The following is a 14,239-nucleotide window of genomic DNA, read 5'->3' as shown; positions in this document are numbered from 1 at the left end:
CAGTGTACGCTTATGCGGCTTCTCCACGAATCTTTGTTAGCAACAGCACTTAATCTATCCTTCTTTCTACAATACCTTGAACACTCTAATTTCTTGTGTATTTTCCTGAATGTAACTCTCTCTTTTGAATGACAGAATATTTCACCAGAAAACAAATGGGTCTTGGGCCTGATGTCTCACACCTTCACAACAGCTCAAATCCTTGGAACAGAGAGGACAGATCTACCCATTGCCCTCTGCCAAGAGAGGCAGGAAAGGCTCTGTAACTCAAAAATAAACCCCTACACACCCCAAGGGAGGAACTGTCCCAGGTTGGGAAGATGCTAAAAAGAACTGAACTTTAACCCTTCAATCAGCTGTGTCCAAATAGCTTTGGTCTCTCCACAAAAAGCGACACTTGCAGAGCCTTCAGATCTTGTTTAATGGTGGCTCCAGCTACCAGGCTGCATCTGGCTCATTAAGCAGCTTCAGGACACCTGAGTGGGTTTGCCTGTGGCTGGCTGGGAGAGCCTGTTTTTATTCCTTATCTGGGCACACGCCTATCCTGCTGATTGGCCATTTTTTAACAGACAGCTGACTTGTCACCTACATTCATCTAAAAGAAAAAAAATTATTTTGATAGAGGAGTTTGAAAACCACACTTTATGTTACCAGAGACGGGAATATTGGGGAGGTAGTGACCCTTATGGCAAAGTTCCTTCAGATGGAAATTTGAAATATGCTGGGCGGTGACGAAAGTTAGGAACATTAGCTTCAGGATCTCCTCGGAGTGCACGCCCACTCTGGAGGCGCTTGAGGGGACCATTAGCTCGCCACACAAACGAGCACATCCTGGGCTGGCCGAGACTGGAGAATCCACCTCTGCTTGTCACGAATTTGGAGCAGAGACACAGGCAAGAACTAGGATGGCAGGCACGGGCTAGTGCGAATTCTGGCGGGCATGGTTGCCGGTCCCACTCAAGCAGCAGGCGGCTCGCACTGAAAGCCCAGGAAATGATGAGCTTAGCTGAAGGGCCACTAAATGCGGAGGTTGCTCCAGTTATACCAAGAAAGCTGGCCAACTTTCGCCACACTCTAGTTCTCACCATGCCATAGCTGGCACATGGCAGGAAACCACTCAGGACATGCCGCCTCATGTCTGAGCTCCTCTCAATGTGGTACACAAAATTTTTATATTTATTAACAGAAAGTTTTATTCTGAGAGATATCCAAAAATGATAATACAGTTTCTAATAACGTTTCTCTCTAGTTTTTATTTAAAGATATTTCTTTTCTCACCATTGGCCCGTTTACCAATAATATCCTTTCATGCAATCGACAGAGGATACAAACTGGTTTTAATGCAAATAAACATATAACACTGTGAGCATAATGAAAGCATCAGAGAGAAATTTTTTTCCTCGAAAAGGTTCTCACTAGACTGCCTTTTTCAAGCCCTCTGAACTATACCATGGTAGAATTTACAAAAGCAGGATTTCAACACAGCTAAGAGAAAACAGTGATTTAAACCTGTGAATGGAATGCACAAATCACAAAGTAATTTATTGACAACTTCTCAGTTTCAGCTGAGGCTATATCTCAGTCCACCAAAGGCTTCAGTTGTCTCCAAAATATGGCTTTGTATACTTTCCATACTTCTCAATGAAATGAGCCTTTGAAATCAGTAAGTGGAATACACAAAGCACTTTCTCAGAAAACTGATTTCCGATTTTTCATCTGACAGTATTTCCTTTTTCTCTGTAGGCCTGAGAGCGCCCCAAAGAATTCCTTCCTGTACCCTAACACTGTTTCCCAACTGCCCCATGCAAAGAGAAGTTTACATCTGTGAGATGAATACACAACTAATGAATACACAACTAACCCTAACCCTAACCCTGACCCTGACCCTGACCCTAACCCTAACCCCTAACCCTGACCCTGACCCTGACCCTAACCCTAACCCCTAACCCTGACCCTGACCCTGACCCTGACCCTAACCCCTAACCCTGACCCTGACCCTGACCCTAACCCTAACCCTAACCCTAAACCCTGGCCCTGACCCTGACCCTAACCCTAGACCCTGACCCTGACCCTGACCTTGGCCCTGGCCCTGACCCCTGACCCCTGACCCTGACCCTGACCCCTGGCCCTGACCCTGACCCTAATCCTGAGAGCCAGCAGACCCCAGGATAAATACACATGTGGCTTCCTGGGGCATGGTTGTGTCTTTGCACAGCAGGACTCAACATGTTTGACCATGCTTCACATTCTCCCATCTGCAGATCGTGTGTCTCTGTTTGCCAGTTTTTGTGTCTCTGTGTAATTTTCATAAAAAATTAATTTTAGTGAAAACATGAGTGAATTGAAATATATTCATAAACAGTAAAATTCATGGTAAGTAAATCAAATAGAGTAATAAAATAAATCGTAGTAATGATGGCAGCATCGAGGATGCTGTTTCTGAGAAGTGCCGACGTGCGGGAGATCACAACGGGAGGCCCCATCCGGGAGGGCTCCAGGCCCCATGGGCTCTGGCTAAATCAAGCCCACCAGGACCAGGGAAAAGAGCTGAGGGCAGAGCAGGGCTGCTGGGGGACAAGGTGTGCTGACTCACATCCACCCTCATCTTCCACCACAGCTCCTGAGATCTTGACCTAGAAATACAGGCTGTCTGCCTTCCTCTGTTTGAGAAGCCTTTGTTCTTGTTACTACTGATGCTAAAAGGCAGAGACAGGAAACCCGCTAAGGACCAAGCAGGTCAGCATGTGAGAGGCCCGGGCTCTCTGTGCTTCCCCAGGGTGCAGGCAGAAGAGCACAGTGAAGCCAGTGGCAGAAGAGGTGGTCACTGAGCCCACTCAATCCTGTCCTTATGGCTCCTAGGGGTCCCTTGTCTGCTGGTTTATTTGGTCAATGGTGACAGAGTCTGCCTCTGGAGAGTTCAGTGAAGAATATTATTTGGAGGATGTGGGCAGCTCACGGAATTGCAGGACAAGCTGGCCATTGAGGTTGAGACAGACAGGAGTGCAGGGGCCTGGAGACCACAGCTCAGGGTCACTCCCTGGAGGCTCCCACCTCCTCTCATGCAAGTTCTTAGAGAGAGTATCTGACGAGTCTGGCTCAGGTAATGAGTGCAGCCTTTGAACCTTCTTAACTGGGAGGGACAGGGAGCAGGGATGTCCTCCTTGAAAAAGCATGTGGTGTGACCCAGAGAAGGAAGGAGGCTGGGCAGGCAGAAACACAGATTCTTGCAGAAATGCCAAGGGTGTCTTTTTCACAGAGACTGGAAAGTGTGTCCCTCCAGGACAGCCTTGGTGCTTCTCAGAAGGCCCTGATTTTGTATTACATCATTTGTCCTGGACCACAGAAGGGCCGTTCAGCAACTCTGCATCTGTCTGCCTGCCTGTTTATCCGAGGAGAGCTATGGGAATACACACATGGGAGTTCTTCCAAACCTGGGGAGAGAGGCTTGGTGAACAGAGGGAAGAACGTGCAGCCAAGGTTTTAACCACAGATGTTTTACAGGTAGTCACTCTCTCGACACATTTCAAAAATAAGTTCCACACATCTCTGCCCGAAAGCAAAAAGACTGACCCCCAGTGAGTGTTTTATTTTCCCTGATGACTGCAGGGCATGAACTTACTGAACAAAAAGGTAATTAGGCTCTTGGACCCAGGCAAGTAGCTCCATGGCACCTGCCCTCATTTGTTGAGCATTTTGGTTTCTCAGATCTGCTGCTCAGTTTCCAGTCTCTTCCTCCCTGCCAATGCCACCAACGTGCCTCTCCTTCCAGCACCAACTGCCTTCCACCTTCCATTCTCTAGTCTTTAGCCACGATCTGCCTGGACTTTTCGGAATGGACTGCAAAGGAGAATAAACTGGCTGAGTCTGAGGGTGACTCACGTGCAAAGCTGCAAGCTTTGCTGTACCCATCTTGGCAGCTTTGGGCTCCATAGAGTTCCTTCTCATTTGGGGATCTGACAAGGTGGGCTCGCTGCCTGTCTGCGCTGGTGGCATCTGGTAGCACCTTGTCACGTGCACATAGGTAAGCACTGTGGCTGCACCTGACGCTTAGCCAAACGGGGAGCCTGCATTTCTGTGTGTCAGGTGATACGTAACCTCCGGAGGTTAATGAACGTGAGGGAAAGATAATATCTGGGCCTGTCCACGTATTGCGTCTGAGTCAGTGAAGGAAAAGAATGTGGGGTCTGTTTGCTGAGACTGGACACCTCCATAATCTCATGCTCCATGAAAGGCAGGCAGGAGGTCTTTCTTTCTACCTCTGGGACGTGCAGAATAAGACTAGCCCACACAACTGACCCTTTATTTGGGAAAGAGAAATGAAATCAGATGCAGCAATTTAATATCCACTAAGATGATAACTTAATCACAAACACTCTTCTGTTTTTCAGAAATGTGAATGTTATTTATACTAGGTTAAAAACCCCGAATATCCAACAGCATGACACCGACTAAAGAAACACTCTGGAACCTTGCAGACCACTCATTGGCACGGGAACAATGGGAACGTGCCTATGCAAAGATGTGCGTGGAAATTAGAAGAATGCAACACTGTAGGACAGACGTGACTAAAACACACAGGACCGCGTCTGCCTCTGCACCCCGTGACGGACCGTTGTGGAACAAGTTAGAACACACAAGACTCTGTCTGCCTCTACACCCCGTGATGGACCGTTGTGGAACAAGCCCAGGGGATTCTGGTGAGGGCAGCAGTGGCGTCACTTAGGGACCAGGCTTCCGTGGGAATCCCCATCTCCTTCCAACCTAGATGCACTTCATGGGAAAGGTGAGCAGGTGAAGGTCATGTAGGAGACGGAAGAACTCACTCCCCAAGCCCGTAGGCCTTTGTCCTCCACCCATGGACAGAAGCATCTTGTTAGATGAGGGCTGCCCACAGCCAGGGCTGCAGGAGAACCTGCCACAGAGCGAGTGTCAGTAAAGAACCGCTGACTGTCACCGTCCCTACTTGGGGGCCGCTGGGAGATCTGACGCCTCTCACTGCCCTTCATAAAGTAATTGTTGGAAAAGTCAGTCCTCCAACAAGGCATAGGTTGGTTAGTTACAGGATTTGACATTTGTATTTTAAAAGGCAGCATTGAAGAGTGTCTTTATAAAGGATGTACAAAACCTGTCACACTCTGCCCCACAGATGGACTCATGTGCAATGTAGCCATTTAATGAAACACTGGCATTTACCAGATGCAAACTTACTAGAGACAACAACTAGAAATGATGTGCTGGATGCGCAGGTTTACTTATATGAATATAACCATCTATCTGGATGCATCAAAAGATACACAACATGAGATGCCGATCTATTTCTACTAGTTCATGATCAGGAGGTCAGGACAGGGAAGGAAGAGGAAACACTTTGACTCATGGTCCTTTATTCTTAGATGCCATCATCCTGCATATGCAAGGGACATGCATGGCTGAAATAATGGAAACAAAGTGGATAAAAGTGAAAGTAACTTAAACTGAGTCACCCAGGAATGCCCAATTCAGGTGCTGCAGAGAAGAGCATGAGACCGGGTGTCTTCAGGACAGGTGCACATCTAGGAGCGGAGTGGGCGTTCTTCAGCAGGGAGGAGCAAGGCCTGGGTCCGGGAACACTGGGGCTGCTGTCCCAGAGGCCGGCAGTGGAGCCCTGAACCCCCAAGACTTCACTGAGACTCCCCTCAGCCACCTAAACTGGAATAAACCAATGTAGCCAGACTCCTCAAACACCGTACAGGGTCTCCAGGTCCTCAAGGGCCCCTGACGAGCCACAGTCCCCTCAGGTCCTGGTGAAGGAGTTGGTGCTGCCTCCTGCCTTTCCCTGCATGGGATCCCACAGCTCATCCCCCACAGCCTCAGATTCCCTCTGCAGAACCTGCCCACAGATGTCTTCTGAGGCTGGCAACACTGGGAGGCCTGTGGCCCGGACCCAGGAGGAATCGGCTGAAAGGCTGCGTGAAGGCATCGCTGATGCCTCCCCAGAGTGAAAACGCCCACTTCTGTTCTGCCGCCTAGAACAACGGTCAAGCCAGCTTGAGTTTCTGGTCGGAACTTTCCCTTCCTCCTCATGTTTGTCGCTGTTTTAATGGACATTGCCTGGCTATTAAATCTCCTGATGAACTCACTTTGAAAATTGTCTATTGCACTGGGCACCCTTTCAGGAATCACTGACTGTTAATTTCCTCAGTCTGAGTGATAATCTATGAGTCAAGCAAGGACAGATCTGAGGCCAGAGGCTGCTCCTGTTGGGAAATCCCTGAGGATGATGCTCCGGGGAGGCCTCCGGCCTTGGGAGTCCCCTGGAACTGAACCAGCCCAGCTGGTGCCAGACACTGACTGGGGACCTGCGGGCCTCAGGGCAGACTGCTCTGTCCCTGCACCTGGCCTGCCAGGTATCCCTGTGCGGTCATACCAAGCCCTGTGCTCAGAAGGGCCCCGGAATAGTGTAACGTTCTGCTGCTGCCACCTGGAAGATCATGATGTTGAGCAAACTTTCCACTCGGCCCCACACATTACGTGGCCTGCCCAGCTGTCAGGCTGGGGCCATGGTGCCAGCGTCTCTCACCCAGTGAAGGCTGCTGCAGTCCTGGCTGACTTGTTTTGACTATTTTGTGAGGCCCACACCTGAGCTAAACACTCACGTGCCACCCACGCTGACTCCCCCCACTCTACAGCACGAACCTGCCCCTTCAGCTGGGGGAGGGTCTCCATGTCATCAGGTTTTGGGAGAGAAGATCAAGGGAGCCTGGGTTCTAGTTCTTCAGTCATCCAGAGTGAGGGTCCCTCTGTCCATTCTCCTGCAGGCAGGGTGGACACTGTGACTGGAGGAAGGCTCCTGATCCACTGCTTTGGGGGGAATCTCTGATTTAGACTCCACAGGGAACACAACAGAGATCCAAAGCCAGTAGTGATTCAGAGAAAGAACATTTCTGCTAAGCTTAGTGCCTCAGGGAGGACAGATAATTACCTAAAGTTGACAGAACAATCAATTTTCTGGGTCTGAAGTTTACAAACAAAATCCCTCTCCTTTGAAGGCAGATTAGCGTGGAAACACCTTCTGCATTGCCTGCGTCAATGGTCTGTCTCTTCAATCAATCTCTCTATTCTTTAAAACAGAATTACGATAATTTGCATAATTGTTTCTTGTCTCAGAGAAATCTTACCGGGAGGCTGTCTTCAGATAACCAGCAGCCTGGGCTCCAGGCTGGGTTGTTTCACAGGCAGCCTTGCAGCGAGGCTCCAGGCTCTAGAGCCAAAGGCCTTAGGTCAGAGGCTCTACCTGGGGCTCCTGGGCCCTCCCTGCCAGGGCCACAGTGGGAGCCACATCCATGAAAGCCTCTGGTTTAGGGACCTCAGAATTCCCCCCTCTGATAAGTTAATGAAATGAGCCGAAGTTGGTAAAACTCTGTGAACAAACTGGCCTACAGTGGCTAAAACTGGAGGGAGAAAACTAATGTGATAACCCCCAAAACCAGCCACCCTGGGAAGTTTCACGGGGCTGCTGCACTCCTGGCTCCTTCCCTGCCTCCTGCAGCTGCCCAGGTGAGCAAATGGAGCTTTGAGAGCTGGTGCTGAGACTCTGTGCCTGGAGACAGACACTGGACGGGAACCCTCAACTTTCCTGTCCTTTTTGCCAGAGTTGGAAACATGCTGGGGAACAGCGGGCAAGCAGAGGATTGTCTGTCTCAGACACAGGAGCCCCGAGGAGGGCCAGGTGGGGAGATCTCGGCCTGGGCCACCCCCAGGGAGGCTCTCAGCAGGGGCTCGGGGGTGGAGTAGAGACCAGGGATTCCATGACTCCCCACTGCTCCCCATTCCCTAAGGTGCAGCAAAACATCTCAGCTTCTGTGAGGAGAGTCCGGACGTCCCAGCCTCCCCTAGAGCAGACAGAACACCTGAGGCCCTGGGAAACCACGTGCCCGCTGGAAGTGGGGAGCAAAAAGACAGAAGGGAACCATCTGGAAACAAAACCAGTCCAGAACCAGACTCACCACTGCTTCAGAAAACACGGGAAACCGTGAGTGTGAGTTTCATAAAGCACAGTCAGCAAGCCACGAGGAGGGACAGTTTCTGAGGGACAGGGAGACGGCAGACCCAAGGAGGCAGCGAGAGAACAAGGATTCCCTCCATGATTTCACACAGCTGATGCTCCCGACCTGGTTTCCCTTCGCCGGGGCTCCTCCTGTGTTCCACACTGGACACCATCCTGCCAAGCCACGCCCTCTGCCGGCCTTCAGTGAGGTGGGACTCTCCACACTCCGGTCTTTTTCTCCACCCCTCTTGCTACCGTCCATTGGCAAAGATCTCCGATGGCTGCACCATGCGTTCTGACCAGAGAGAGAGACTGCAGCCACCTCTGCAAAGCTTAGGACTGCGAGGGAAGTGACTCCTCCATGGGTGACTGACTCCACCTTGCCTGTAGCCTCACAGGTGGGCTGTCGTGCTCATGCCTGGGAAGAGGCTAAGCTAATCTGGGGAGAAATTTAGTTTATAGTTTAACTTGGAAGCAAGAACAATGATAGCCCCTCCCTAACACTAAAGCGCTCCTTGCTTGGGCCCCAGATGCCTGCACTGGGAATGGTGGGGCCAGTGTCCTGTCCATCTCATGCCCAGGCACAAGGAAGTGGGGCATGAAGCTGGTCCTCACCACCAAAGCCAGGGAGACTCAATGGTCCTGAGGCTAAGCTTGGAGAAGTCAGCACATGGCAGAAGTGGAAGCACTTCCCACAGGCTTCCCTTGGATGCAGTCCTCTCTCCCTGAGGGCATTCCAGGTAAACTGTTGTAAAGGAACAGACACGAGACCAGAGCCTCATGTGGCGGGATGGGTGCTGCGGCGGGGGGTCCCCAGCCTGAGCGAGGGAGGCCAGACGGATTCTGGGGTCTGCTCTGCTGGGGAGAGGCGGCCCCTCAGCCCCTTGCTTGAACTCCTTTTGACGAGGTCAGCTGCCTCCAAGAACAGGCTTTGGCAGCCTGAAAAAGCATCCAGCACAGCCCTCAGACCACCCTCAGCCTTTCCCCAGACCCTGGGCTGCAGTAGCTGAGATAAATGCAGAATATCGTTCATTAAACCTACAGGGCGAACTGTCTGAGGCGGTTGCAAGAAGAGGATTTCACAGGGTGCTGATTTGGGGAGGTAAGGGACTTACCTGAGCTTTCAGTGGGAAAAATGAGTCTCATTGAATCTGAAATGGCACAATCAGAAGCCCTGAGGTCCAGTGCTGGCCAGCCCACGCCATGGACAACATAAGGACTATTGGAGAAGAGGAAGAGACGTGAACAGCATGCAGCTTCCTGCTCACTCCTCAGACAGCCTCCAAAGCAGGCTCTGCCATTCCTGTTCCCATTTCACAGCTGAGGAAGTGAAGTAAAGCGGCTGTGGTTCAAGCTGGGCTGTCCAATGATGACATGCAGCCACCGAGGACTTCATAAAAGTCACCCACTGTGGGAAGAGGGGCCACAGGGTGTCATCTGTGGCATCTGGAAGGACCACCAGTGGCCCCACAGTCCCACAGCCGCTTCCCTGAGATCTTAGACCTCAGATGCCTGCAAAATTCATTTCACACGCTGTCTCCTCCGTTATATTTCGATCCCCAAGGCATGCTACATGTGCTAGTTGCCATTTCTAGCCTCAGCCTACTTTATGTAGGCGCAGAGTAAACGTTGAATGAATCACTACACATGTTCACTGAGCTTTATTTGAGAACTCTGACTGGTTGAAGTATTTACTACTCACTCGAGGAACTTGAAACAAAAAGCAACTACATGACAGAGGTTCGGGCTGACAGCACCGTCTGCACCACGCTGGGCGAGCTCCTGTGTGCGGACACCGTCACTCCTCCGCTAGCTCACTCCTTCTTCCGTGCACTGGATTCTGTCAGCCGGGGTTCCCACGTGCCAGGCTCCGTGCAAGGTGCTGGGTACACAGAAGTGAATGCCGACAATGGTCATGATAACAGCGCTTACCATGTGCGATGCTCTAAGACTAACACACTTCACATCTAGACACTCACAAACATGCAGCTGTGCTCATTCAATCCCATCACAGCCCCAAAGGCAGGCACCACATTACCCATCTGACTGATGGTGGCAACTTGCTCGAGGTCACACACGAGTCAATGTCTCACGAGCTGGGGTTTCCTTCCTCACAGGGCTCACATGTCTACAGGGAAAATAAACAAAAAACATGAGAAATAAAAACTGGATATGAAGAGGACGGGCAGTTGCAGAAAGGGAGGTGGGGCGTGACATGCAAACCAGGAACTGAGTCACGGAAATGACCCTACAGTCCTGTGGGAGAGTGCCCCTGAGCCCAGGCTGGAGGACAAGGAGCGGGAAGGAGTGAGGTGTGTCAAAGCAGGGAGAGGTCAGCCCCTGAGCCCAGGCTGGAGGACAAGGAGTGAGAAGGAGCGGGGTGTGTCAAAGCAGGGAGTGGTCAGTCCCTGAGCCCAGGCTGGAAGACAAGGAGCGGGGTGTGTCAAAGCAGGGAGTGGTCAGTCCCACAGACGTGATGAGGAGCAGGGATGGCAGCACTTGAGACAGGAGACCAGCAAGGGAAAGAACAGGCCACACAGGAAGGCCTACGTGTGACTGGTGTCTTCACCATGAACCACCTTCTACCAGGCTTCCTTGACCACCTCACAAGCCTCCCTGAGGCCAGGGCCACATCCAGAAACTTCACAGAGAACTTCACCCTTCACGCTGCTGTTTTAACTTAACAAGCTGTGGTGTGAAAGGGAACTCAGCAAAGCATTCGTGTAATTTCATTAACTTTCTCTCATCTTCTCAGCTGGGCATCTGCAGTTAATAATGTGCATTTGAGGAAAGAAAAATAAAAGGCATCAAAGGCCAAGTTAGAGACAGGGCAGGGACGGGAGCTCTAGGCCAGTGGATTGTGTTTCTCTGACGTGTGCTCCAGCTGATGTCGGCTGACTCCAGCCAGTCCCCAGGCCCCTACTCAGGGGCCACCTGGTTGAGGACCTCCAGGGAGTCCTGCTGTGAATGGAAACTCATCGGGATGGGGGCCTGCATCCCCTTTGCTGCCCGCTCCTCACACACCTGCTTTGGGTTGGGGGCGTGACAGTCTCCTGCTCAGCCCCAGCGCTGCCCCATTTTGGGTGGGACAAGTTCCTTCCCGGCTTGGAGGAATAGTCCACACACCAAGGTGTTTGGCAGCTACGTATAAACAGAACTTTCAGTGAAAGGCTGGAACGCTCATCCTGTCCCACTCCGTGTGTGACAACGTCTGGAGCCCTTTCCAGCAGCCTGGCCTCACCCGGGGCGGCGGCACCTCTGGGATGCTCAGAGGTGGGCAGGCAGGTGTCATCTCACAGGTGCAGACGTCGAGGCTCTGGGGACAGTGACCAGCCAGCCCACACACAATGGTGGAGGGAAGATCCCAGCCATTTGTGGCCCATCTAGTTTTCTACCTGCCTCTGTTTCCCTGCATCCCCCCTTCCTCTGCTCCTCTGCAGGGCATGGAGCCCCTTCCACGTGCACAAGAGGTGCTGAGCAGGGCCGCGGCTGAGAGAAGGCTGCCAGGCTGCTCCCTGTAGTGCAGTGGGCCTGGACTTCGGGGAGGACTGCAGCGTCTGCAGGTAGGGCACTTGCCACCAGCGCATCCTCTCCCGTCTGACCCTCCTCCCCCACATCTAGTTCTTCTCCTGCTGCCAGGGTCTACACGTTGGTAAGGTCTGCCCCTGGCTGGAAGCCCTTCCTCGACCCCTATCTTCCTAGAAGCATGACCCTAGAGGGTCACTCCTGAGGGTGGCATTCAAGAATTTCCCAGCACCACAGATGCTCAACCTGTTTCCTCTGAGCGTCAAACCACGATGCTGATATATCACCTCACCCCAGTTATGATGGCTTCATCAGAAAGATATAAAATAACCAAAGGCACTCTTTACACTGTTCGTGGGAATGTAAACCAGTACAGCTACTGTGGAAAGCAGTGTGGAGGTTCCTCAAAAAACTACAAACAGAACTGAGGTAGGAGGTGGGACTGACTCCAGAGGTGGGGCTCGAGCACCGGACCAGACTGGGGACTAGCTAAAACAGGGCTGGGGCAGAAGCAGCTTTCATTCAGACATACCCCCAGTGCCGTGTGAGTTTACCATTGCCATGGCAACACCGGGAGTTCCCACTCCTTTCCAGGGCAATGACTCAGTGACCCCAAAGTTACCATCCCTTCCTTAGAGATTTCTGCATAAACTGTCCTTAATCTGCAGGAAATTAAATGTGGGTTTAAATATGACTACAAAACTGCCCTGAGCTGCTCTCCTCTTCCTACAGGGCAGAGAGGGTAGCTCTGCTCTGCGGAGGCAGTCTCAGAACTGTAACACTGCCTTTTCAATAAGGCTGTTTTCGGCCGGGCACAGTGCCTCATGCCTGCAATCCCAGCACTTTGGGAGGCTGAAGTGGGTGGATCACGAAGTCAGGAGTTCGAAACCATCCTGGCCAACATGCTGAAACCCCGTCTCCACTAAAAATACAAAAATCAGCTGGGCGTGGTGGTGTGTGCCTGTAATCCCAGCTACTTGGGAGGCTGGGGCAGGAGAATTGCTTCAATCCAGAAGGCAGAGATTGCAGTGAGCCGAGATCGCTCCACTGCACTGCAACCTGGGTGACAGAGCAAGACTCCGTCTCTAAATAAATAAATTAATTAATTAAGCTGTTTTCTTCCTCCTTTGGCTTGCCCTTGAATTCTTTCCTGGGCAAAGGCAAGAACCTTTGCGGACTAAGCTCCACTTTGGGGCTCACCTGCCCCACCTCAGAACTACCATAAGATCCAGCAATCCCACTCCTGGGCATTTATCCAAAGGAAAGGAATCGGTATATCAAACCGGTATCTGCAGCCCCATGTCTATTCACAATAGTCAAGATATGGAATCAACGTAGGTGTCCAACAGCAGATGGCTGGATAAAGAATGTGGTGTATACACACAGTGGAGTACCAGTCATCTGTTAAAAAAAAAAATGAAGTCCTGTCATTCATGGCAAAACGGATGGAACTGGAGGACATTATGATAAGTGAAATAAGCCAGGAACAGAAAGTTAAATACCAAATGTTCTCACTGATATGTGGAAACTTTAAAAAATGTTGATCTCATAGAAGTAAAAAGTAGAACAGAGAATATTAGAGGCTGGGAAAGGGAGGGAGAGGGGATGGATAGGGAAAGATTTGTTAAGGGACATGGAATTACAGCTGGATGGGAAAATAAGTTCTGTGGTTCTTTGGCACTGTAGGGTGACTGTAGCTAACGATAATTTATAGTTTCAAATAGCTAGGAGGAGAAATGATCGCATTTGAGATGATGAATGTGTTTGTCACCCTGTTCTAATCCTCGATTCATTCTGTGTACTGCAGCACCCCTGCGAACTCCACGAATATGTGCCATTATGTGTCAATGAAAAAAAGTGATTGAGAACCCTGATGAGCATTATCTGCTGACATTTACCACGTTACAAATGAAAATGGAGAACAATTTAAAATCCTAAGTGTGTTAGTCTCTAGAGGGACAGGACTAATGGGACAGATATATACGTGGAAGGGAGTTTATGAAGGAGTGTTGACTCACAGGATCACAACGTGAAGTCCCACAGTAGGCTGCAAGCTGAGGAACAAGGACGCCAGTCTGAGTCCCAAAACCTCAGAAGCAGGGAAGCCGACAGTGCAGCCCTCAGGCTGTGGCCGAAGGCCCAAGAGCCCCCAGCAAACCACTGGTGTAAATCCAAGAGTCCAAAAGCTGAAGAACTCGGAGTCTGATATCCAGGGGAAGGAGCATCCAGCATGGGAGAAAGATGAAGGCCGGAACACTCAGCCAGTCTAGTCCTTCTAAGGAAGGAGACCGCTACTACTCCTGCTGCCCTCCTCCCCCCACCTTGCCTAGTTCACAAGACAGGAGGAAAGAGAGAGAGAAACAAAAGTAAAATAAATAGCCAGACAACCTTGGCACCACCACCCGGCCCTAGGAGTTAAACAAAGTAATAATAATAACATCAACCCCTAGCCTAAACTACTTGTGTTATCTTTAAATTCCAGACACTGTATGAAAAAAGCATTGTAAAACTTTTTGTTAGCTGATGCCTGTAGCCCCCAGTCACGTTTCCCACGCTTGCTCGATTTATCACGACCCTTTCACGTGGACCCCTTAAAGTTGTAAGCCTTTAAAAAGGCCAAGTATTTCTTTCTCAGGGAGCTCCGCTCTTAAGACGCGAGTCTGCCGACGCTCCCGGCTGAATAAAAAA

At 50.8% G+C, this 14,239-nt stretch overlaps 1 long non-coding RNA gene across 3 annotated transcripts; it reads right to left on the bottom strand.

Annotated features, from left to right (window-relative positions):
- Positions 1 to 5,367: 5,367 nt before the first annotated feature.
- Positions 5,368 to 13,604, bottom strand: LOC103882706. Of its 3 annotated transcripts, none has more exons than XR_002520878.2 (3): positions 13,570 to 13,604; positions 10,065 to 10,154; positions 5,368 to 9,908 (listed from the first exon to the last, which is right to left on the bottom strand). It is a non-coding gene; the product is annotated as an uncharacterized LOC103882706 (long non-coding RNA). The 3 variants fall into 3 exon arrangements; XR_002520879.2 differs by lacking the exon at positions 13,570 to 13,604 and having other exon boundaries at positions 5,368 to 8,465; positions 9,142 to 9,908; positions 10,065 to 12,438; XR_002520877.2 differs by lacking the exon at positions 13,570 to 13,604 and having other exon boundaries at positions 10,065 to 12,428.
- Positions 13,605 to 14,239: the final 635 nt, after the last annotated feature.

Source organism: Papio anubis, chromosome 4 (assembly GCF_008728515.1).
Source record: "Papio anubis isolate 15944 chromosome 4, Panubis1.0, whole genome shotgun sequence".
Lineage (NCBI taxonomy): Eukaryota > Metazoa > Chordata > Mammalia > Primates > Cercopithecidae > Papio > Papio anubis.
Note: the sequence above shows the minus strand (reverse complement) of the source record. Positions and strands in the feature narration are given on the sequence as shown.